This window comes from Tenrec ecaudatus, chromosome 8, assembly GCF_050624435.1.
Source record: "Tenrec ecaudatus isolate mTenEca1 chromosome 8, mTenEca1.hap1, whole genome shotgun sequence".
NCBI classification, from domain to species: Eukaryota; Metazoa; Chordata; class Mammalia; order Afrosoricida; family Tenrecidae; genus Tenrec; species Tenrec ecaudatus.
Genome location: NC_134537.1, coordinates 135,642,325 through 135,667,601, shown reverse-complemented (window position 1 = coordinate 135,667,601; position 25,277 = coordinate 135,642,325). Strand labels below are relative to the sequence as shown.

The following is a 25,277-nucleotide window of genomic DNA, read 5'->3' as shown; positions in this document are numbered from 1 at the left end:
ACGTCAGTAAAGAGCGGCGCTCTGTGGGGTTTGCAATGGCTGACTGTTGCTTTAAGTGGGTGGCTAGGCCTTTCTTCTGAGGTGCCTATTGGAATACTCCAGCCTCCACCCTCTCAACAGTCAAGGACAGTAACTGCCCCACCCAAGACAAGACTTTGGATATGCTTCTAATCCCATACAATACAAAGTACACAGTCTCCCCTTTGGAGTGTATTTTCAAATGTGCAGCCTCGATCAAACTTATATATTTTTAACGGATAGGTATACAGGAGATGTAACCACAAGTTAAGTCACAATAAAGGATGAATCACATAAAAAAATGCCAGAATTTGAAACAGCCTATAATTGAAGTGGTCTAATCACTTCAAAAAGTAAGTAGCAAGAAAAAGGAGCCGGTTCTATATTTCAAGAGACGTAAGACACACAATTGTGATAGGTGGTCCTTGAGTAGATTCTAAATTGTGGGGGTGGGTAAGCTATGAAAAGAAGGCTATTGAATTGAAAGGAACTGAGTACTAGGTATTAGGAAAGTATTAATAATTTGGAGCCCTGGTGGTATAGTGGTTACACATTGAGTTAATAAGCACAAGGTCTTTGTCGAAAAAAAAAATAAGCACAAGGTCACCAGTTTAAAAGCACCAGCAGCTCCTTGGAGAAATCAAGACTTTCTACTCAAAGAGTTAGTGTCAGAAAGCCACATGGGTGATTCCAGGCTGTTCTAGAGGGTCGCTCTGAGTCAGAATTTTCTTCAAGGCGTGCGTAACTATTAATTCATTAAGTGAGGTAGAATTAACTTTGGTTAGCTAAGTGGATGTCCTTTTTGAAGAGGTATTTAGGAGTGGACCATCCCTGTATCTTAAGTTTTACTTTAAGTTGGTTTAAAGTTATCAAACACAAAGCATACAGATAAACAGATGATGCAAAAATGGTAAAATGATCACAATTTGATTTAGATTCTTGGGTAATGGGTGTTCATTGTATTTTCCCCCTATTTCTCTGTGTATTGGAGATTGTTTTTTAAAAGGCAAAACAAAAAACTTACCTTTACTAGTTAATATTATGAAACTTGACTGCCCCAAACCAACTGGTTTCTCCCTCTCTCCCTATTTCGACTAGATTAATCTATCAAATTCATCCATGTAAATACTTTTTTATTATTTAAAAAGAAGAACTATAATCTCTCATAATCTTTCATATGGAACATTATCCACTGGCAAAAGTAGAAACAAGTAGTACAAAAGGGATAATTTAAGCTAAACAACATTGGTTTCTCCTTAACTATATCTTATAAGAACTTAATAATGCCCTATTTTAAAATAAATTAAAATCAATAGAAGTTGAAAATCGATACTTGCTATTCTTATATTCAATGATTCATAAGTAAATGGCTGCGACATGGAAAAACAGCCCACTCCCCTCGAGTCGACTGTGACTCACAGAAACCCTATAGCACAGAATAGAACAGCTCCCCAGCCTTTCCGTGTTTGTTACGGAATCCAACTGCTTCGTCCTTTTCCCATCGAGAGAGGCTGGTGGGTTCAAAATGCCAGCCTTTCCGTTAGCAGCCTGACCCTTAGCTCACTACACAATTGGCGCTGTTTCTCAAAAGTGAAAACATTCCTGTTAATCTCAAATTATTTTTTAATCAATTTTCCATTGTGAGTTAACTGTAGCATTAAGTACCTGTCAGCAAAAGAGGGTTAGACTTAGGAAACTGCCTATACCGTAGACATAATCAATCCAGTTTGCAAATTAATAATTTATTCATTGTATTTATTATTTAACTTTTGTTCTTAGGTGCCACCCACTGAAGCCATTCCGACCCATAGCAACCCTGGGCACAACAGAAGGACATGCTGCCAGGTCCTGACCAGGCTCACAATCGTTCCCATGCTTGAGCCCAGTGTCGCAGCCACTGGGTCAGTCTATCAAATTGAGGGCTCCCTCTCTTTTGCTGCCCGCTCTACTTTAACAAGCATGATGCTTCTCCAGGGACTGGTCCCTCCTGACAATATGCCCAAAGTCTGTAAGACAAAGTCTCACCATCCTCGCGTCTAAGGAGCACGCTGGCCGCACTTCGCACAGGATGGATTTGTTTGTTTTTTTGGCAGTCCAGGGTGCTTTCAATATTCTTCTCCAGCACCGCAATTCAAATGTATGGTTTGTGGTTGTGTTTTTGGTGCACATTTCCTTAGTTTGCTGTGTCTTCTTGAGCTGCTTTCACACTTCTGTTCGGCTCTCTGACTCCCTCATTTCTCCCGTTTGCTGAGCAACTCCAGGAGGAAGAGGACATGTCAGGGGCCCTTCTGACACCCTCTGCTATTTCCATTCTTTCCTGTCTTTTTGCTCTCTTCATGGACGATGTTCCTCGTGTCCTCCTACAGGTCATCGAGTGACGCCCGTGTTGGGTTTCCGACAGCCCTTTTCATCATCTAGAACTAGCATCCTCCTAGATTTAGTCTTTGGGGCCCTTTTCTGACATATATTTGACAGTTGGTGGTTGGTTTTTTTTTTTAATGCTGCTTTTTCTAGAGTGCTTTTCACGTTTTATATGTGCCATTTAAAAATATCTGATCTCACAGACAGATCGCTGCAAGAAGATAGTGAATCTTTTTGGCAACCTTCTTCCACCCCCTCATTTAGTTATTTTTCCCCTACTTTGGGCTCTTTACAATAGTAGCATCAGAATTTTGTTTTTGAGGACTCTCTCTTGCGTCATTTTTGGAATCTTGGACCAAAAGGTCAAAGCCAGACTTTCATAATTTCCTGAAATATTTTTAAGTCTCAAGCTAACTGTGTGTGCATCTGGCAGTGACTGCATCCCGCTGGAATCTTCTGAGGGCCAGGTGGCCCTCTTCCAGGATTCCTGTCACTTCTGATTTTCCATTCAGGGCCCCTGAGTTGGCCAGCATTAGAAGCAGAGCGTCAATCGCCCTCATCACTTCCTCTCCCTCCCGAAAGATGAAGTTATCATGCGGGTCAATGGCTCTCAAGCAAACTGGGCATTAGAATCACTTAGGGCACTTAAAAATATATATACCAATGTCAGAGTCCCATTCTGAGAGATCCTGCTTTAATTGATACGATTTAATTAGGATGAAGAGAGAGCACACACACATTTTACACTAATTCTGGTTGTCTATTTTTAGGTTATTGTAAGATGAAAAATAATGGCTAGGAACGTGATTTGAAGTAAATTACAGATTTATCAGATGTTCTGAGTTTAGTAAAGGAGACATCTGGCAGATGCCTGGATAGTTGAAGCCCCATCATTAAGATTTCAAATGATTCTCTTTCTCTACACCATGAAATTTTAACACTGACAATCTAATCTCAGCATGTCCAAACAGGGTAACGACAACCAGAGCCATGATATTACTTTCTGATTGTTGATGTTAATCTCAGTGCAGCTCCAACATCTTTAAACAAGATGAGGCTGACAGCAAAATAATAATAATAATAATAACCTTGAAAAGTTCAGAAGACAGTCAGGGACATTAGCTTTTCTGAAATTCCACATAACGATGACCTATGTTGTTCTTGATTTTCCCCCCTTATTAGCTAAGAAAGTAATTGAACAAAGTAAGCACAGTTAAAATGAGAAAATAAAACAAAATAATTTTCTCTCCTTTGGTCAGTTTTCAAGGTGCTAATTCTTAGTCAAAAGATATTTGAGAGATCAAATTCATTAGATTTTGGGGGGAAACGTTCTTTGACCTTACAGCCTCCCTCATACACAGTTGGCAAGTTCATAGGTTTAATGACTTTGGTTTTGAAAGGTTCTAATTATTAACTATTATCACCAAGTATGCAAATACCATTGTCCATAAGGCTATTGTCTTCCTTTCTCAATAGAAATGGCATGTTTCTGTGTAGGGCCCGGGATCATGTTGGTGCCATTTTCGAAGTCAGGCTAAGTGTTGGGCAATGTGGGACATTCGAGAATAGCCAGCCAGTCAACCCTGAAGTTCCATGACATGGAAGGCACATCTCCCCAAAGGACCAACCAAAGGCATGCTATATGTTGACCACGGCCAGAGCATACTTGGAATGGATCCGCAAGATTACATGATGTAGTAGGGGTATGCAAGGGAAATCCAGCCTCCTATGAATTAGAGATGACCGTGGGAGAACCTGGGGATGGGCTTTTCCTGAAGACTCGCTTGAGGCATAAAAAACATATACGTAGTGTGTTCTAAAATTCTAGCCCTAGTCTGTTCTGAATTAACTGTGGAGAAACTGCTATCTGGGGACAGAAGTGGAGAGGACGCTCTGTAGGATCTGAAAACAGACAGGCAACAGAATGGGTAAGCAACATTTCCTTCTGAAACACTGCAACTGCTTTCAATCAAGCAAGCCCCTTTGGAATCCCACACATTTTGTCAATAATTCAGTTTTGCGAATGTTTTGCAATATGGTTCCATCTAACTTTTGATATTGTATTTTTCCACTTTTGAAAGAAAGTACACATATAAAATGGTGTCCAATAACGTTAAAGGGTGTGTTTTGAAACTGTGGACATGAAGAAAACTAGCATTGGTTCTCTCTCCAACCCTACCTCATGCCATCTTGAGGTAGGACTTCAGGAGTCTAAGAACAAAAGATGAGAAGATGGTGGACTGACTGAAAAGGGGTGACCAAAAAACAAGAGAGAGCTCGCAGCAGACCGAAAACAGATTCTATAGGGTTTCCTAAACTGCCAACAAAGTGTTTCTTTAATGTCTGTCATTGTACACAGATAGCAAAACACCAAACTCATATGACTCAATTATGACTCATGGAGACCCTACAGGACAGGGGAGGATTGCCCCTGTAGGCTTCTGAGACTGTAACTCTTTACGGGAGTTGAAAAGTCTCATCTTTCCTCCAAAGTGTGGCTGGTGGTTTTGACCTGCCAACCTCCTGGTTAGCAGCCCAATGCCCAGCCTACTATGCCACCAGGACTTTTCTTTTACATAGAGACACACATCTAAACACACACACACACACACACACACGTTTCGTTATCCTCTGTGAAGTAACACCACTGGAAATAAGGTGTACTTGGTTGCTGTGCCAGGGCACAGATTGCAGATTTCCAGTGTGTTGTTATTGTTGCTTGCTTGCTTGCTTTGTAAGGAATACTGTCTCCTGAATTTGTCTTAAAACAGTAGGCATCCCTATTTGTCATAATGTACTTGGGATTGCACAAAAAAACCTGAATCAAAAGAAGACAGAACCGAGTCAGATGTGAATTCATTTAAAATGTCACACTTTTTTTTTTAGGTAGCACAAGATTAAAAAAAATACTATTATTAAAAAGGAGGAAGACGCAATTCCAACTTGAAAGCCATTGGGACGGAAAGCCACATTGATTTGCATGTGCGGCTTCTGAGAGCGTTCCAAGGAATTCTGCGTTTTGTGTCTTAGATTGTTTATAATGCGTTTCCTCTTTATTCCATCTGCTAACATTTCCCAAAATGATGGAAGATAAAAGTTAGAAAAATATTAATGCATTCGGGTTCTAAGAAAATTACTAATTGCAACATCCACTCCAGCCACAGTTCATTAAGCAGGTGATTGTGGGGAGAATAAAAAGGATGTTGTGAAGGCAGTAAAACTCATATGAATCCAGCTAATTCTGTGATAGTGTCCAGAAGTCTGACACTTCAAAATCATCCATGTCAAATTTTATGACACAATTTCACTAATAAAATAAGATAAATTGGATAATTGGGACTTCTTAAAAATTAAATATGCTCATCAAAAGAGTTGCCAAAAGAGTAAAAAGAGAGGCACCCGTTTGGGGACACATTTTTGGCAACAACTTATCTACCAAGGGTTCAATTCTGAAATATAAAGAAACTTCAGCACCTCATCAACCAAAAACAAATAATTCAGATAATAAATGGTCAAAGGACACGAATAGATTTGTTACCAAAGGAGGATTCAGGAAGCTAACAAACACATGAACAGATGTTCATAATCATTAGCCATTAGAAAGATGTAAATCAAAAGTCCAGAAAGGTCATCTTACCCTTGTAAAAAATGGCACTGATTTAAAAAATAATGAACAGAAAATAGCAAATTCTGGCAAGGTTCTTATACACTGCTGGTGGGACAAAGCTGGAACTGGAAAGATGTGATCACGCAGTCTCCCTCCAAGCTAGCTGGCTAGCCTAGAGAAGGGAGAACTGTGACATAAGCACAACCGTGCTCGCTGCAGCATCTTCCACAAACGACTGAAACGCTCTACATGTCCATGAGTAGATGAACAAATAAAAAAAATGTGTTGTTGTTGTTGTTAGGGCCCAGTGTTGACTTGGTTCCAACTCATACAGACCCGATGTCCAATAGAAGGAAACGCCACCCAATCCTGCTCTCTGTCGTTCGTATGGTTGAGCTCTCTGTGGTAGCCCCGGGGTCAGTCTATCTGGTTGAGGACGTTCCTCTTTGTCACTGCCCCTCTACCACGCACGATGTCCTTGTGAAGGTTCTGCTCCCTGCTGACAATATACCCAAAGTATGTAAGACAATGTATCCCTGTCCTTGCCTCTAAGGAGTATTCTGGCTGTACTTCAGACAGATTTGTTGGTTCTTTTGGCAGTCCGTGGCAGGTACTTTCAATATCCTTTGCCAGTACCATAATTCAAATAATCAACTTCTCTTCTGTCTTCCTTATTCAATTCCAACACTCACATGCATATGATGCAATTAAAAATACCATGACTTAGATGAGGCATACCTTAATCCTCAAAGTAACATTCGGGCTTTTCAACGCTTTAAAGAAGTCTTGTGCAGAAGATTTACCCAATACTATTAGTCCTTTGGTCTGTTGACTGCTGCTTCATTAAGCATTGATTGTGCACCCAAGTAAACCAAAATCCTTGACAACTTCAAACTTTTTACCATTTATCATGATGCTACTTATTGGTCCAGTTGATGGAATCATACTGAAATGTGGTACATACATACGTATGATGGAATACTATACGATATCATATAATGGAATACCACTCACAATCAAGAATAATGATGAGTATACAAACCATCACATGGATACATCTGGAGGACATGAGATAAGTGAAGCAAGTCAATCACAAAAAGGCAAATATTATATGATACCACTTTTATAAAAAGTCAAGAATAGGTGTATACACAGAGAACAATGGTCTTTTCTTAAGATACTGATGGAAGTTTATTTAATATTTATTTTCAAATGAGGGTAATGTTTTCAACTAGAGAGTGAAAAATGTTCCAGAGCAAAAAAACATTTCACAGATTTTCCCCCTAATTTTTTACTGTGAACTAGGTTAATTTTACAAAACAAGTCATCAGTCTTACAATCGGTGATTCATGCACATTTGCATCAACTCAATAGCTATAACTCCCTCGATGTCCATCACGTATCTCACTTCCTCCTGTGTTTCTTCTTGCTTCCTTCCCCCCTTCTTTTCTAACCCTCTGACCTTTGCCCTTGGGTAAATATTGTCCTTTTGCTCTTAATGGTTGATTATTCTACCAAAGTCAGTTCTAGACCTGAAGGGTAAGGGCCCGAGTCTCGGGGGCCTCATTAGTTGCTATCCAACCAGTAAATCTGGTCTCTTTTATAATTTTGATTTTCATTCTGAATTTTTCTTGCACTTTATCCAGGACCTTCTAATTCCATCCTTTCCAGAGCAATGGGTAGTGGTAGAGTGGTAGCTGGGCATTATGTAGTCCTTTGGTCCCCAGAGAAAGCGATATGTTTGCTTATGGTTACCAAGGGAGGGGTGGGAGGGAGGGAGAATCACTTACTAGAAAAAAACGATACCAAATTCACTGCCATTGAGTCCATTCCAACTCATACAGAGCCCATAGGACAGGGTGAAACTGCCTCTGTGAGTTTCAGAGATGGTAATTCCTTTTTGGAAGTAGAAAGCCTTGTCTTACTCCTGCAGACCAGCGGGTGGTTTCAACCTTACGGTTAACAGCCCAACATCACCAGGGCTTCTTCCAAAACCAAACTCACTGCCGTGGAGTCTATTTTGACCCAAAGGCCAGTGTTAATTCTGGTGAAGGGAAAGGAAATACATGACATGGGTAATTCAACACAATGTAACCAAGGTACAAGAAGAGGCTACAAAAACAAAGGACGCTGATCAATGCGATACTGTATATAATTCTGCAACGTCAGCAATTATGAGTGGTCACATGGGGAGAGAAATGTACAGTATAGGCATAAGAAGTATATGTCCATCCATATATAATTACAGTTATGGGCATGACATACACATATTTGCATGTGCTATATGAATATTCACACCAGTGGTACAGCACCCAGGATACCAGTAATGGAAACTCTGACATAGCCATGTATCTCAAATACCTCATGGAAATGAGTTATTGGGCCTGAAGGCCAAGGACTATAGTCTCAGGGGACAACTATATCAATTGGCATAAAGTAGTGTAGTTATTCTAGACTGCAGGATATGAATCGCACAGAATCCTTTCTTTAATGTCAGGTTTTATTAAATCACTTACCAACGTGTCAAATAAAACAAATCTATGAATTTAAATCCATCTTGACTAGGTCACCAACTTTTCAATTGAGCAGCTATTCTTCTCACTTTTAGGTTAGTTCCTCCCACATTTCAGGTTCAGGTACTGCTCGGGAAGAACGTGGGCTTAAAAAAAAACCCAAAGCCATTCCCTTCTGAAACCCAGTAGGGGGAGCATCACAGTGCTGGAAAGCCACAGGACATCAAGTTACCATGAGCCAGGTCCTTTGGGCCAAGGGACATCTTGTTCCTTGACAGAAAGTTGGTCATATTAATGTTTTCAGGTTCCAATTTTTTAATTGAATAAGGACTGATACTCTATTGCAGTAATATGCTGTTACCTTTATTTAATGATAATGATTAGGATTATTGTTCATTACGCTTTTAATTCAATGCTTTAATCTGTCCCTTGGATTCTACCCTTTAAGTTTATAATATACAAGCATAAAACTAAAACAAAAATTAAATAATGGGGGTGGGAGAGGTGTAAAAAAATTAAATAATGTGTTTATGGCTTCAGATCCTCAGGTTTCTAGGTATAACAAATAGTTGTAATACATTGCTAACCTTAATGCCTGGCAATTTGCATCCAGCTGGTACAGGAGAAAGAGCATGCTTTCTATTCCCATGAAGAGTTACAGTCTCAAACCAGCCCAAGGACAAGAGAACAAGACCTAAAATCAATTGAGAGAAGGGTGTGTGATGCCTAGATGCAGGGCAGTGTAGCAGTGAGGAACTGCTAGACCCAAATGAAGGCCAAACATGATGGTGGGACAAGAGGAAATTGAAAGGAAATAGAGGAAAGAGCCAGGAGGCAAAGGGCATTGATAGAGGTCTAAATACAGGAATGTACATATGTAAATATATTTATATATGGGCATAAATCTACATACCTCATATCTATATGTTAAGAATTAAGGTTGCAGATGGACATTGAGCCTCAAATCAAGTACTCCCTCAACACAAAAACACTTTGTTCTAATGATCTAGCGTTCTGTGATGCTCACGTTCCTGAGACAATCACGGAAGACAAAATGGGTACATAGCAAATGTGGTGAAGAAAGTTGGTGGTGCCCGGCTATCAAAAGATATAGCATCTGGGATCTTAAAGGCTTGAAGATAAACAAGTGGCCATCTAGCTCAGAAGCAACAAAGCCCACATGGAAGAAGTACACCAGCCTGTGTGATCATGAGGTATCAATGGAATCAGGTGTCAGGCATCCAAAACCAGAAACAAAATCATACCCAATGAGAAAGGGGGGTGGGTGGCGAGGAGTGGAGACCTCAAACCCATCTGTAGACAATTGGATATCCCCTCACAGAAGAGTCACAAGGAAGAGATGAGCCAGTCAGGGTGCAGTATAGCACCGATGAAACACACAATTTTCCTCTAGTTCTTTAATGCTTCCTCCCCACCACTATCATGACCTCAGTGCTACCTTACAAATCGGATTAGACCAGAACATATATACTGCTACAGATAAGAGCCCCCAACACAGGGAATCCAGGATAGATAAACCCCTCAGGGCCAACAATGAGAATAGAGATACCAGGATGATTAGGGGAAGGTGTGGGGAGAAAGAGGGAATTGGTCACAAGGATTAACATATAACCCCCTCCCTGGGAGACAAACAACAGAAAAGTTGGTGAAGGGCGACAGAAGATGATGTATGATATGAAAATAATAATAATCTAGAACATATCAAGGGTTCGTGATGGAGGGCAGGCAGAGGAAGAGCCGATATCAAGGGCTCAAGTAGAAAAAAAACTTTGAGAATGATGATGGCAATATATATTCAAGTGTGCTTTACATGATGGATGGATGGATTGTGATAGGAGATGTAAGAGCCCCCAATAAAAGTATTTAATATAAAAAACCCACTGGGGAAAAATTAAAATAAAAAAAATTATAGTCTCAAAAACCCACAGAGGCAGTTCTACCTGGGCCCATAGGTTTGCTATGAGTTGGAATCGACTCAATGGCAGTTGATAGTATTAGTGGTATCACAGAAGAAAGGCCTGGTGATCTTCCATAAAAACTATAGCCAAGAAAACTTTTCGAAGCACAGATCTACTTTTGTAACACATGGCTTGCCGTGGGTCAGATTCAACTCTGGCAATGGGTTTGGTTAGGTATCTTCTGATATTCCTATTCTGGCAAATTCCTTTTAGTTACTTAGGGAGCCTAAGTCCCTTCTAAAATCACCCTTTCTCTCACCTACAGTTTTTAGGGGGGCATCGGTGGATAGAGTTGTAAGAGTAAGATAGACTAGGAGGAAGACGAGGTGATGGCCTTCCAGCAAAGCTGCCAATGGTAACCCTATGAATCACAACAGTCTGGCCCACAGCTGACCGTGAGAATGGCTCAGGACCCAGCAGCATTTCACGCCACTGAGTCACTAGGAGTGGGGCGGGCAGACTGACAGCAGTGAACAAAAACAATCTCAGCTTTGCGGGTGGCAGCGACCTCTCCTGGACCAAGGATACTGCCCAGGCTTCTCCCAGTGGTGGGCAGTCTTGTCACCACCTGTACTCAGAGTAATCAGGAACAAGGCACCCAGTCTTGTTTCCTGCATCAGTCGGGGTTCCAGTACAGGAAACAGAAAGCATTGTAGAGCATTGTGGTTCTCAACCTTTCTAATGCCACAACCCTTAAATCCAGTTTCTCATGTTGTGGTGACTACCACACCCAACCATAAAATTATTTTCATTGCTACTTCATAACTGCAATTTTGCTACTGCTATGAATCGGGCAACCCCTGGGAAAGGGTCATTTGATCCCCCAAAGGGGTCGTGACCCACAGGTCGAGAACCACTGTTGTAGATCTTTCAAGCACAGAGGATTTAATAAAAGTTATCAAGTGGAAGAACTAGAGACTCGGGGACAAGAGTAGACTTTTAGTGATCAGGGCACATCTTACTGTTAACCTACCACTGCCATCAGAGCCCCCACACCTTACTTCCCCGCTCACCAGGCTGGTAACTGGACAAAGGACTATGGTATGCCTTGATTGTCCATATTCATGTCTCCTAGAGCCTTCGAGTGTACCCACACAGCCAAAATAGAGACTATCCACTTCTATCTTTCAAGTACTATGTTTACATTTCATTATCAGATCCAAGTTTTAGGTTTAGAAATAGAAAACAAAACAAAAAAACTCATTGTCATCAAGTCCATGCTGACTCATCGTGACACCCCACCCCCACTTTATTGGTTTCAGAGACTGTAGTTTCTTTCTCCTTTGGAATTGCTGGTGGTTTCAAACTGTTGACCCTGTGGGTTGCAGCCCAATTTGTAACCACTACCCTACTAGGAAGGTTACATTCGGACTTGGGCTGGGCTCAACCAACTCTAGTGTCTGGAGTAGATAAAGAAGGAGATGTTTACATTCTTAATACATGTCCTAACAAGTCCAGGAAATAAGAGGGAGAGGTCAACTGAATTCATGGTCTTTAAAACACAGAATGTCCTGCCTTCTCGTAAACATGGCCTCATAGGTGTTCTGGGACGTGAACAGTAACAGTAACATGCCCTGCTCTTGCACACCAGATGTCCTTAGCCTCAGGACGCTTCTACCTGCCCCCGTTAAGATACAGGTTTTTTTACTTCTGGTCACTCCTCCTTCTTTGGCCAACCTATAAACACACACACCGGTTACCATGGAGTTAACTCTTACTCATCTTGGAGACCCTACCAGTGTCAGAGCAGAACTGTGCTCCATAGGGTTTTCCATGTCTGCTTTTTTAGAAATAGTCATCACCTCTCTCTCTCTCTCTCTCTCTCTCTCTCTCTCTCTCTCTCTCTCTCTCTCTCTCTCTCTCCCTCCCTCCCTCTCCTCCTTCTCTCCCTCCCTTCTTTCCTTTATTCCTTGATTTCTTTCTTCCTTTCTTTTCGGAGGCACCTCTTCAAATTGAGCATGCTAGCAGTTTACAGGGAGAGTCTCTGACCCTCCCATGTCTAGTGTAAATGACCACCATTCAGGTCTTGGCTTCAGAGTCCCTATTGTCATAGTCTTAAGATTGCCACCAGTCCTTCCCTGCACCTGGGCACAGGGCATTTTTCTCCCTGCGGAGAGGACAGTGGAGCTCCACGGGGCAGCAGGGCCCCCAGCCTTGCCTGTACCTATCGCACCGATGGGAATCTGCTTGGAGAAAACAGGTTAGGGGTTTTGTTTTGCTTTCCCTAAAACCACAGCCCTCAAACTTAGGGGGAAATGACTCCACCATTTTATACTGCCACCCGGTACACACAGGAAATAGCTGAAGCACTTCACGGCTTCTAACTAAGCACCACTTGTCATACTGTAGCTGACGCATTTGTCCTCCTGACCCATTCTGAGCAAATGTCCTACTTCAACCTGAAGGAAATGAAAGAGAACGGGCGGGACACATGACTTCTTAAGGTTCTACCCTTTGCAACACTGAGGGGGTGGGGGGCGGGATTCATGAAGGAACCCTTATCCCACCCCTCCTGATATTTTCTATATTTCATTTTGTAAAGTGCTAGTCACACGCGGTTTGTTATTGATTTCATCATTTACAGACGTTTCTGCAACCTTGCCCTTCAAAAGCCCAGCTCTAAAGTGCACTCCTCAATAAACACACCACCAGCACGGCATAAAGGCCAACATTAATAGCAATATTGTCATCATTCCTAAATTGCGGATTCTTCTGTGTGTGTGTGTGTGTTCTTGTCATTTCAATGAAAGTCTTAAAGCTGCTAAGGGTCATAATACCAATCCTATGCCCATCGTTTTCCAGTGAAAACAAACAAAAAAAAGTTACTTTTATTGGACTCACCTCTCGATTTCATCTTAACATCAGATTTGGAGATTGTTTGCCACCACAGCTATGCGGATGGCTAGGTTTCTACGGCCAGTTTCCACGTTGAAACCAACATTTGTGCTCCATAGTTTGGTTTTGATCAAGTTGATCGATTCCATCATGTAATGGGGTCCCTACCTTCTCCCGGTGAAACCATGCTGATTGAAAGAACCGTTTTTCAAAAGAATCAGAGAAAAAAGGGGGGCTTTAAAAGGGAAACAGGCTCTTCCCAAAATACATTTGGAACTTCAGCGACCGAGGGTGCTTGGCAGGGGGTCCCCTTTTATAGTGGGGTGATTTCGGGCTCTTCATCAGCATATATATGCTGCCACTTGGTGTTGCTCCCTAGTCCACCAGACACCCAGAGACCTCATTGAGCCAGCACCTGTAGGTGCGAGCACATCCAGGCGCCGCCCCCCCCCCCCCCCCCCCGCCTTTGTCATCTGCAGCACAGACAGACACAGGATGCCGGTAGATTGAAACCGGCCTTAACCTCTCTCCGCCCCCTGTCCCCCACCCCCCGGCCCCCCAAAATCAAAACCCACCGTAAACACCCGAAGAGCCTGGAAACCTGGCCGCTTTAATCATTTCCTTTCCCCGAGCTCCATGTGGCACACAGGACACCCCGTTTTCCTGCAGGCTGGCCGTCATCCTGCCAAGGGTGCGGGAGGAGGAAAAGGCGCTGCATTCTTCCCCGGCCCGGCTGGGTCGGGCATCCCGCACCTCCAGGCTCCCGGGCGCCGGGCCGCCTCCTGCCACGCGGCCGCGAGCTGGCGCCACCTGGCTTTGTAAAGAAGCAGCAGAGGCGGGCGGTGAAAGCCGGGGTCCTGGGCCCCAGCCGGCTGGAAGGTGCGCCTTCACTTCAAAGCCCTCGGCGGGGCTGGCAACCACGCGAAGGAAGGGGAGGCAATTACCCTCTCAGGAATTAAAAAAAACAACCCCAAAGCCTAGGGTGTTTCCTCTTTAGCCAGGAGCGGATTGCAAATTTCATGTGCAAAAATACATGTGGTACTTCAAGCTTCATCAATAAGCATGGCTCATCTCTATGCTGATCAGTCAGTCGCTCATTGTGTGCAAACTTCCTACTTGGATCTGTGGAGGGAAGGGAAAGGAGAAACGCTCTGGAAAGTGCTGATGTCCACTCTACCAGGACAGTGGAGAGGGAGGCCAGTGGCTCAACAAACCCTGTGTGGCTCCGTTGTTTGCCACAGAATGGGGCACAGGGCCTTCAGCAAAACTGCTCCACAGAACTGGTCTGAAAATAAGTGAAAAGCGGAGCTGGGGAGGCAGGACAGGAGACGTCCATACAGTCTTGCAGTTTCTGGTCTAGTAGTAGTGAAAAACAGAAATGGGGCAGATCGTATGCATTAGATGCCGTATAAATTTGCACTAGAATGCACTATATGCTATGTAAGTTTTCATTTGTATGTATAGATGTAATGAACATTGTTCCAGATGCTTAATATAGAACACGGGCTAGTGCTTAAATGTCACTGCCCATTTCAGCAGAGGGAGTAAAGGGTAGAATCAGAGAAGACATGCTTGGAAACTGCCTTGCCAGGTCAACTGTAAATGGCCTTCACAAGTACACTGTACACCATAAAGCGTTACAGCCTCTGAAACCCACAGGGGCAGTTCTGCCCTGTCCAAGGGGATCACTATGAGTTAAAATGGACTTGATGGCAGAGAGAGAAAGAGACATGGATACACACATCGACACACATGAATGCATATACTATGTACACAGTAAGTGCAAGGACGAAAATGAGTGTATACATTTACCACGTGTTACACAACTTAAAACAAAAAAGATCTACTTTACATTCCACCCTCACATTTCCAATGAAAAGACTCAGTTGCCCAACTCCTGGTGTGTGCAAACAGAACTGTGACCCACAGGTGTTTCAGTGGTTGACTCTTCAGGAGGGATTGCCAGGCCTTTCTTCGAGGGCACCTCAGAGTGGACTCAAACCTTCACCTCTATGTTCACAGACAAGAGCACAAACAGTTTGAACCAGCCAGGGGCTCCTCACAACATCAGTGGCATGATTAATCCCCACTTACGGAGGCAAAATCTGGGGTTCAAAAAAACCTTCTAAGCTCAACGACAATCTGCAGAACCTTCATTGAAAATGAGCCCTGGGGGAGCTGTGGGGTGGGCATTAGACTGCGTCTCACAAAGTTGGAAGTTGAAAGCCACCAGCTGCTCCAAGAGAGAAAGATGAGGCTGTTTACAGTGTCAGAAACCCTAAAGAGCAGTTCTCCTCCATCCGAGAGGGTCACCGCGAGGTGGAATTGACTAGACGGCAATGGGGTTGGTTTCAGTGGTTTGGTCATATTTAGCAAACTTGATCAAACACCTACTGTGTGTCAACCACCATGGTCACAGAGGTTGAAGACATATTCCATTGCCTTTAAGGAACTCACACCTAGTGGAGGAGAGAAATTGCAATCCTGTAATTCGAAGCCAAGAAGCTCTGGTGACATAGTTGGTTATGCATTGAGTTGCTAACCACAAGGTCACCAGTTCAAACCCACCAGCTGCTCTGGGAGAGAAAGATGATACTTTCTGCTCCCACGAAGATTTACAGCTTTGTAAACCCAATGGGGCAGTTCTTTTCTGTCCTACAGGGTCATGAAGAGTCAGAAAGAACTTGACAAGACTGGGGCTTTTAGTGAGGATCTATGCCCACGAGGGAGACCAATTGGAAGTTTCTGTGGAAGCAGGGGAAATGGTAGAATTTGGGGGCCAAACAAAGTCCGCTATTACTAAGGAAAGTGGGAAAAGGATGGTTTGAAACATGCTTAGGACATTTGCCAGGTTACTGATCTGAGCACTAAGTCGGTAGGGGAAGTTTTCACAGAGACGAGATGAGATTATAAATGTGCCATGTAGACTAGAAAGAAGTTCGGTTTTGACCAGGTGGAACTTTAAAATTCTAAGTACGTTTATGTGGAGATGTCCTCCAACAAGAAGTAAACTATTCGGGCCTGGAGATCCATGACAATGTCTAAATTATAAATAGATACTGGTGTCATTCAATCATTTCAAGAAGTAGTATATGATCAAGAATTGATGACACTAAAGGGAAAAGTCCAAGCTGCACTGAAGGCATTACTAAAAATTAAGGCTCCAGGAATTCACAGACTAACCATTGGAACGTTTCAACAAGCTACTGAAGTACTGGAAGCACTCACTCATGCCAGGAAATTTGGAAGATAGCTACCTGGCCAACCCACTGGAGATCCATATTTGTACTTATTCCAACAAAATGTGGAAGTTATTGAACAAAATCATTAATAGCACAAGTAAAATTTTGCTAAGGACAAAGCAACAAGAGATGCAGCAGTTCATCTACAGGAAGCTGTATTCAAGGTGGGTTCAAAAGATGACGTGGAACCAGGGATATCATCGAATGGCTATTGGTTCAAAGCAGGGTATGCCAGAAAACTATATACTTGTATTTTATTGCCTATGCAAAGTCATTACACTGCTCAGATCATAACAACTTATGGATAACATTGAGAAGGATGGGAATTCAGTACATTTTGTCATGCTCATGTGGAACCTGTACATGGACCAAGAATTCGTCTTTCTAACAGAACAAGGGAATGTTGACAGGTTTAAAATCAGGAAGGGTGTGTGTCAGTGTCGTACCCTCTCATCATACCTATTCAATCTGTATGCTGAGCAAATAATCGGAGAAGCTAGATTATTTGAAGAAGAATGCAGCATCAGAATGACCAATGCCAATCTTCACCATGCCAAGGATGACTTGCTTGCTAAATCGAGGACTTGAAGCCCTTCCTGATGAAGACAAAGGACAGCAGACTTCGGTATAGACTGCACCTCAATGTAAGAAAACAAAAACCGTCCCAATTAAATCAGTAAATGATGAATGGAGAACAGATTGAAGTTGTCAAGGATTTCATCTTGCTTGGGTACACAATCAAGATTCATGGGAGCAGCAGCCAGGAAACCAAATGATGTGTTACATTGGGAAAATATGCTTTACAAGATCTCTTTAAAGTGTTGAAGAGCAAAGATGTCACTTTGAGGACTAAGGTGTACCTGGCCCAAGCCTCAGGATTTTCAATAACCTTATAATCATGTGAAAGCTGGAGACTGGGTGAGACTGAAGAAGAATCAATGTATTTGAATTATGGCGCTTCTAATGCTGCCAGAAGTACAACTAGAATGCTCCTTAGAAGTGAGGGTGGGTCAACTTCATCTCTTGTACTCTGATCACGTTATTAGGAGAAACCAACCTGTGCAAAAAGACATTATGCTTGGTAAAGTAGAGGATCAGCCAAAAAGAATAAGATTATTGACAAGATAGCTTGCCACAAGAGTTGCAAAAATGGGCTCAAACATAACAACCACTTGAGAATGGTACAGGACCAAGCATTGGACCAAGACAGCACGGGACTGATGGCACCAAGACTTGCTGGCCCCTGGTGTAGTGGTTATATGTTGGGCTGAGACCAAATGGTCAGCAGTTCAAAACCACCAGCTCTGAGGAAGAAAGAATGGGTTGTCTACTACCATAGAGTCTTGGAAACCCACAAGAGGACAGTATAAATCGGCATTGACTGGCTGGCAGTGAGAGTTTGAGAACAACAACAATGAATGTCATCAACGTCAAAATGGAAGCGAAATCCAAAGGATGGTCATGAGGATGATGATGCTTGTTAGCACGCACCGAGTACACAGTCTGTATATGGCACTGGCAGAGCACTATTAGTAGGTTAGCTAAGTTCATCCTACAGCCACCTCAGGACTTACTACAACTAAGCATTGCCCCTGAGACGATTTCAATCAGGAAAGGTCTCCGACATTGTCCTGAGGATGACCTTTAAGAATGGTGTGCAGGCTCTCACTACTATATTGCAGTTACAGTGACAAAAAACAAGTGAGCTTGCTACCGTACTTAGAGGCACCACGACCTTTCCTGGAGAACACTGAGCAGTCTCACACCGCAGAGCTGACATTCTGAGCATAGGTGCCATTTGAGAGAAATGGAACAGACTTCACCGTTTGCTTTAAATTAAGGTGACCAGACGGCCTGATTTTTAACAATTTTTCCCACATCACATGGCGTTTTAAAAAGTCCTGATTGGCTGCCATGTGGTTATTTTGCCAGGATATGAGTTTTATCAATGGTGTCCCGCTTAACCAATGTTAAAATCTGGTCACCTTACTTTAAATCCCTACTTCTGAATCTAGGACAGATATAGTCTGGCCCACTTATTTCTGATCTGAATGAGTAAGTAAGATAATAAAGTTATCTTAAAGGCTTGACCCAGGCTCATCTAAATCTATCACAGAGATTAGTGGGCCTTATCTTTTCAGTAATTTTCTTAAAGGAGTATAGCACTGAGCATGAAGCTTTGTGGGTTCACCAGTGTGTGACCTGAGAAACGACCTTTCTGAGCTTCAGTGTATCATCTGCTCAAAGATGGAGTGAGTGGAGCATCTCTAAAGCCCCTTTCAGGCTTTATTTTCCCCGAGTACTTAAAACAAGACAAAGCTGAGTTCTAATGTGAACTCAAAGGAGTCCTGGGTGGCATAGTTGGTTAAGCATTTGCGCTGCTAACAAAAAGGTGGGAAGTTCAAACCCACCAGGCCTGCTGAGAAATAGGAGGCCGGAGCACTTCTACTCTGTCGTATACTATAGTTATGCATCCAAATTGGCTAGGAGGCAGTAAGTTTGGTTTTGATTTAGTGTTGACTCTGCTACTTCCCCATCTAGTATCAGTAAGGTCATTGTACACTGGTACAGTCATAGTACATAGTATAACCTCTGAGAATATGAGAATGGAAATTGGATTGATGGGCCAGATTACCTAGATTTTAAAAATTGGTAATAGGTACCTATAGATGCATAATATGCTGTTGTTAGGTGCTGCCCAGTTGATTCCGACTTATCGCAACTCTGTGTGTACAAAAATGAAACACTCCCCGGTCCTGAGCCACGCTCACCAGATTTCTCAGGTTTGAGTCCTTTGTTGCAGCCACTGCAACAGTCCACTTTGTCCAGTGTCTTCCTCTCTTGCACCGCCCCTCCACCTTACCAAGCACGATCTCCTTGTCCACGGACTGGTCTCTCCTGACAACATTTCCAAGGTATGTGGGATGAAATCTCACCATCTTTGCCTCTAAAGAGCATTCTAGCTTCTGAGACAGATGTTTGTTTGTTTTTTCACAGTCCATAGTATTGTCAATATTCTTTGCCAACACCAAAATTCAAATATAGAGAGAATACTATATACATACATAGAGAGAGATTGAGTTAAAGAAATTTACTTAAAACATACCGAGCCAGGAATGGGTTTTGGGTTCACACTAAATTCTAGCTTCAACTTAGAACAACTTGTTCTTTACATCATGGCTCTACTCAATACTTGCCCTAAGGAAGGGACCACAGAAGATAAAGGTGCTATAGCAAAATGTGGCAAAGAAATTAGATGGTGCCCGCTGATCAGATAAAATAGTGGCTGGGGTCTTATAGGTTTGTCTCCAAAGAAGTAGCAATCTAAGATGTCACCTCAGTCCAGATGGAAGAAGCATACCATTATCAGTCACCCACTGAAGGATTATACATCATATAATCCAGAGTCAAAGGAGGGATTTGTATCAGAGCCTAGATTGTGAGAATCCAGTTTTCAGAGGTTATGGATAATTGTCTCCTGGTGGCGCTGTCGGGTAAGCATTGGACTGAGAACTTCAAGAAGGCTATGGATGACAGTGGGAGCCGCGATTCCTTTGTGGGAACTACATAGGACCTAAGCCTCCAGTGAATTCCCTCTATCCCCAACTGAGGATGGGAGGGAAGAGGGTCCTATAAAGTGCATTTGGGAAATGACTATAGATCAGAGGGATAAACCTGACTGGAACAGTTAAAAATTTGTCAGTTGATCCCCCTCTGATGCATGGTGGGCCTGATCTGGTTTTCAGTATTTTCTGAATTGTTTTGATTTTCATATTATCACAGAGGTGTTCTGTTATTGGAGGTCACCCTCAAGAAGTTGTGCCGTTTTTCTGTGTTTTGGTTTATGAGACTCACGATTGATGAACCTAGAGGTACAGCAAGTAGGATAGGGGTTGTGGCAGGATGTGTGTAAACAGGGGTGGGGTGGGTGGGGACGTGTAAAAGGGAGACAATGTCAAGGAGTCCAGGAAGAAAAGGAATGTCTGGAAACTGATTATGGTAACAATTGTACAATTCTGATTGATGTGATTGAACTAAGGAATGATATATGTATTAAATCCCAATTAATAATAAAATTTAAAAATATTTTAAAAAGAAATTGGTTAAAATATACACCTGGTATAAATTTTCTAAATACTTGACAGGTAATTTCCCCACTAGTGTTTCTAAGTCACATAAGTCCCTAGAACACTGTAAATTTGATGAGATTCATATTTAATCAGCTCCATGTGTGGAGCGCTTCCTCAAACCCCCTCCCCGCCTCCCCCCGCCCTATCACTATTGCCTTTTTTTAAAGCTATATGTTCTGGTGACAGCATGGATCTTTTTAAAAATGGGAGCCCCAATAATTTGCCCCTGCCTTTTATATTAACTCTGTATGTAAATTTGTTGAAAGATAATACCTGAGATTATTTTTTACAGGTGATGAATGGAGTCCATTTAATTTAAGAGGCTAAAAGAGAGGTCACTATCTGTGTCTTTTTGACAAGGGTAGTGCGAAGGGGCAGTAGAACCTGGGAGAGACCCCACTTCCTCCACTGGCTGTGTGTCCTGGTCAGGTAACATCAACTCTTCTTGGAGTCTTTGTTTTCTCTTCAAAGAAACATACCCCGGTAGAACTAGATCACTTTGATTGCCTCCGATATTCTGAGATTTCACTTGAAAGAATTTCTTAAGCAAACTACCTAAACCTTTACCCCAGTGTCCTCTGGCTCTGAGAGGTGATTAAAACAATAGCAGTTAATGATACACAATAGCAGTTTTGAAACAAGGAATCTTGCTTATAATTGTCAAAGTGGTTTTCCAATCGATTGCCTTTGTCTATTTTATTCGAACAATAATTAGTAGGTGCTCACTAAATAGCTAGCAGTGTACTACAGTCTGGGTTTATAGCCAGTCTATTTTGAAGGAAGCAACAGAGAAATGTGCTTTGCAAATATAATGCCCTAATCATGAATCTGGGCCTCAACTCAACCACAGCCAGCTCCGAGCTGTGGGCAAGTTCATGGCTCTTGGGCCTAACTCTGCAGCCCACTATCTTCAAAGCCCCTTCCTGGGCTAGACTGTGTTCAGGAAAGGCCTCATTGATCGCTTTCCTACCACTGCCAACGGACTCCTGAGAAAGCAAGACGCCCTAGGTAACTTGAGCTTACAACTTCCTCCCCATTTTGGGAAGGAAAAAAACTAAGGGTGGGGCGGGAGCGAAAGGAAAGGGAAAAAAAAAACCAACCACTGAGAAACACGTTTTGGCAAGCAAGGCCTTCAGAGAATACCATATGTGCTCCACATTGCGCAGCCCCTGGTCTTTGATGTTTTTCTGAATGTAAAGACATTATTCTTTCCGAAACTGCGCCGAAGTACTACAGACAATGAAACAATAAGGCTAGAACGTGCAGACAGACGCTAGGTGTTCAATTCGTCCAAGCGCTTGCCACTGGTCCCCTCCCCGGTTTGCACCCTGGCAGATGGCAGTGCTGCCAGCCCCTCTCCAGACCCCTTTAAGGCCAAGGTTTGCTGGACCCGTAGACACGGAAGTAGGCACTTTCCCAAACACCGGGGTAAACTCCCCAGATGTTTCCTGCGTCAGAGGAGCGTGTCCAGATTGGGTCTGAAGCATTCTTAAGATGGCGGTGTCGGGTCAGGGGTCCGCACCCAGCCCAGCTCCCGGAGGGGGCGGCCCGACGCAGGGGTGTCCACTGATAGGTGCAGAATTGGGATCCGCAGTCCAAGAGGCGCAGTAAATTGACACTCTAACCTCGGGGGGTTATTAAAGAGTCAACGCTCACGCAGATTGTCAATCTCTTCTGTGGATCTCCCGCTACACGTCATCAAGCAAAACCAACTTGAACGTGGGATGTCAGGCCGCGGGGGCCCCACTAGGGAAGGGTCCTTTCTCTCCCGAGATGTCAGGAAGGACCCGGATGTGGGCATCTGCCCCGTTGGTGGGCCAGGGGGCAGCGGTGCTTAGAACCCGCTCGGCGCCACCACGCGCCCCGACGACTGAGGTACCTCCAAGGTGGGCGGGGTGAGGAGGGCTCCCCGCGAGCGCCGCGGCAGCTCGCTCCCACTACTTCCGGGTCTCGGCAAGTACTTCCGGGGTGTACGACAGCCGGCCGGGGCGTGCGCCCAGCAGCAGTTACAAAGGGTCAAGAGGAAGGAGCGGCCGCCGAGAACGTAGCAGAGAGCCTGGCGAGTCGTGGCGCCTCGGAGATTGACACCAGCGCCCCGCTCGCCGCCGCCCGGCACTTTAACCTCTCCCCTCGGCCGTCTTCCCGGGAGAAGGGGCCGCGGGGGGCCCGGCCCGGCGCCCTTTGACCCGGGCGCTGACGCCGGGCGCCGGAAGAGCAGCCTCCCGGAGGGCTCCCGTCGCCGGTGGGAGCGTATCTGGGCTCGTTGGGTGGGCTCCTCGCCCGGCGGCGGAAGGCCGTGTGTCGGCAGGGATGTCTGCCCGGGCGAGCGGGTTCCCTCGCGGCTCGCAGGCCTTGTTTTCCGAAGAAGTGGCCTGGAGCGAACCCCGGAGGGAATCTGGTGTGTGAGCCCGACCGACAGTGACCGTAGGGGCACAGGTTGCTGACACACAGTACCTTTACTTCCAAGTGCCACTCGGTCTCCCCGATGTACTGTCTGAGCCCTGGTCCTTCCGATCTTTGGCAAGCTTCCGGCCCAGGCCTGACAATGAGAGCCTTAGCCAAAGGGCGCCCACCTCAATGCCTTCTTGGCCGCCACTTTTACCTGCAATGAATCAGAGGCACCGGGAAAGAATATAACATTGCACGTCTTCGTTGGGCTCCGCTTCCTTCTTCTGACCCTTCATAAACCCAGCTTCCCTTCCCTCGCCCCCCTCCCCCGAATTCCCTTCGCTTCCCGAGGTAGGGGTGGGAGGGTGAACAGCCAGCGCAGGTAAGTATGGGAGCCACATGGTCTTGCGAATGGAAAACAGGAAAATCGCCTCCAAATGAAACCCTGCAGGTGGAGGCAGGTCGAGGCTGAAAGAGAAGAGGAAATCTGAATAACCCCGAAGGCGGCAGATGGGGGTGAGGTGTGAGAAACAGTAAACATTTGGAGCACTAGAGTCAAGATTTTTTGGCAGCTGTAGATAACTTCCTGATCGGCAATAAAGCTCACATGGCTGAGAGGATGTTTCTGCAACTCCATTGCCTGCCTCTTCTGTATGCTTAAAGATTTAACTCAATACTAGTTAAATGGGCGACTTGGTACTAGCAGGAGCCCCAGAGACAAGGATCTGTTCTAGTCTGGCAAGAACAGTTAAGAACTCACTGCTCTGTTGCTTCCTCAGCCCTCACCTGTAAACTTCAGTAACACTGATGTCCCGCTATTTGGAAGGAGGAAATGTAGAGTCCTATTTCCTGACGAAAGCACCAACCTGAACCCGATTCAACCCAAACAGCCCAAATCAAACATTATCTGTGTGAAGCTTCCAAGCACACTGCAGCTGGCCCCAGCCGGACCCTTGGGGAGCATAAATCTGAGCACCCAGTGTTTGCATCATGGTTCTGACGATGGAAATATATTTGCTTAGTGGAAAAAATTAAAAGGCGGCAAGGCGCACCTCAGAGGTCTTCCTGTGAAGGGGAACTCTGCTGGGAGAGGCAGACACTCCCTAGACCAAGAACCCCGTGTGCCTCCTGAGGAAGGCAGGCATGGGGGAGAGGGTGACCAAGTCCAGGTGCTCTCACTGGGCCTTTTAGGTGGGGTCAGGCATCGCTGAGCTTCCATTAACCCTTGAAGGTGTTGCCTCTTCCCTGTTCTTGGAGGTAGGGGAGACAGCATCTTGATTGGCTGTAGAACTGGCAGAAGAGCAATGGAAATTGGCAAAGGCACTGGTTAACCTACTGGACCTTGCCCTTGTGAGCTCAGGGGAAGCAAGGGGAATTCACAGGGTCCTCAGTGAGTGAGGGGCCGGTGGCCAGGGAGCTACACCTCATGGTACAAAGGGCAGGTGTCAGGGGGCTGGTAAGTTTCTCAGAGACACGAAGAAACACATAAAAAATGATCGCCAAGAGGCAGGAGAAACTCTTTCAGACCCCATCCCCCCACCCCCAAAGAAATGTTCATGGTTGGCATACTCGAAAAACATACTCAGGCCCAAGGGTGTGCTCACTTCAAGATCACAAAGCCCAGAATAGTCAGCCCAGGTGTGCCAGGCTCCCAAGCACAGTTAATCACTGCCACTTGCTCAACCTCAAATGGGATCTTGGCTGGCATTACTATTTAAGAAAGTTCCTGGTCTATCAACCCCACCTGTAGGCTTTTAAGGGGATGTCAGCTACAACAAAGAGGACCAAACCCCACACTCACCACCCTCGGGCCCATTCAACTCAGCGACCCTATAGGAAGTGGGGAGGGACTCCCTATGGGCTTTTTGTTTTGAGACTATAACTCTTTACAGGACTAGAAGGCCTCACCTGGTCTTTCTCCCTCCTCTGGCTGGTGGTTTGGAACTGCTGATCTTGAGGTTAGCCCAACACATAACCACTACACAGGGCTCCCAAGCAAAGAGGCCACTTACTCCGAATCTACTGAGAACACAGTTTTGATTTTGTTTTGAATACCAGAAGTATCTTGCATTTCCTGCCAAGTATAAGCACCGTATAGGCTACTCATTTCTGCCTATTTGCCTTCCAGTCTTACACCACCGAAAACTGCAAATTGCTAAGCGAGGGCACCTCTGACACCTCTTCCCCAACACGAGGTGTACCTG

At 44.3% G+C, this 25,277-nt stretch overlaps 1 protein-coding gene across 1 annotated transcript in view; it reads right to left on the bottom strand.

Annotated features, from left to right (window-relative positions):
- Positions 1–25,277, bottom strand: part of SCRG1 (stimulator of chondrogenesis 1) — a 171,733-nt gene that overhangs the window by 133,260 nt on the left and 13,196 nt on the right. The window contains exon 2 of the mRNA XM_075556869.1: positions 23,140–23,287. The gene's annotated coding sequence lies outside the window, so the exon portion shown is untranslated. The remainder of the gene's footprint in view (positions 1–23,139; positions 23,288–25,277) is intronic.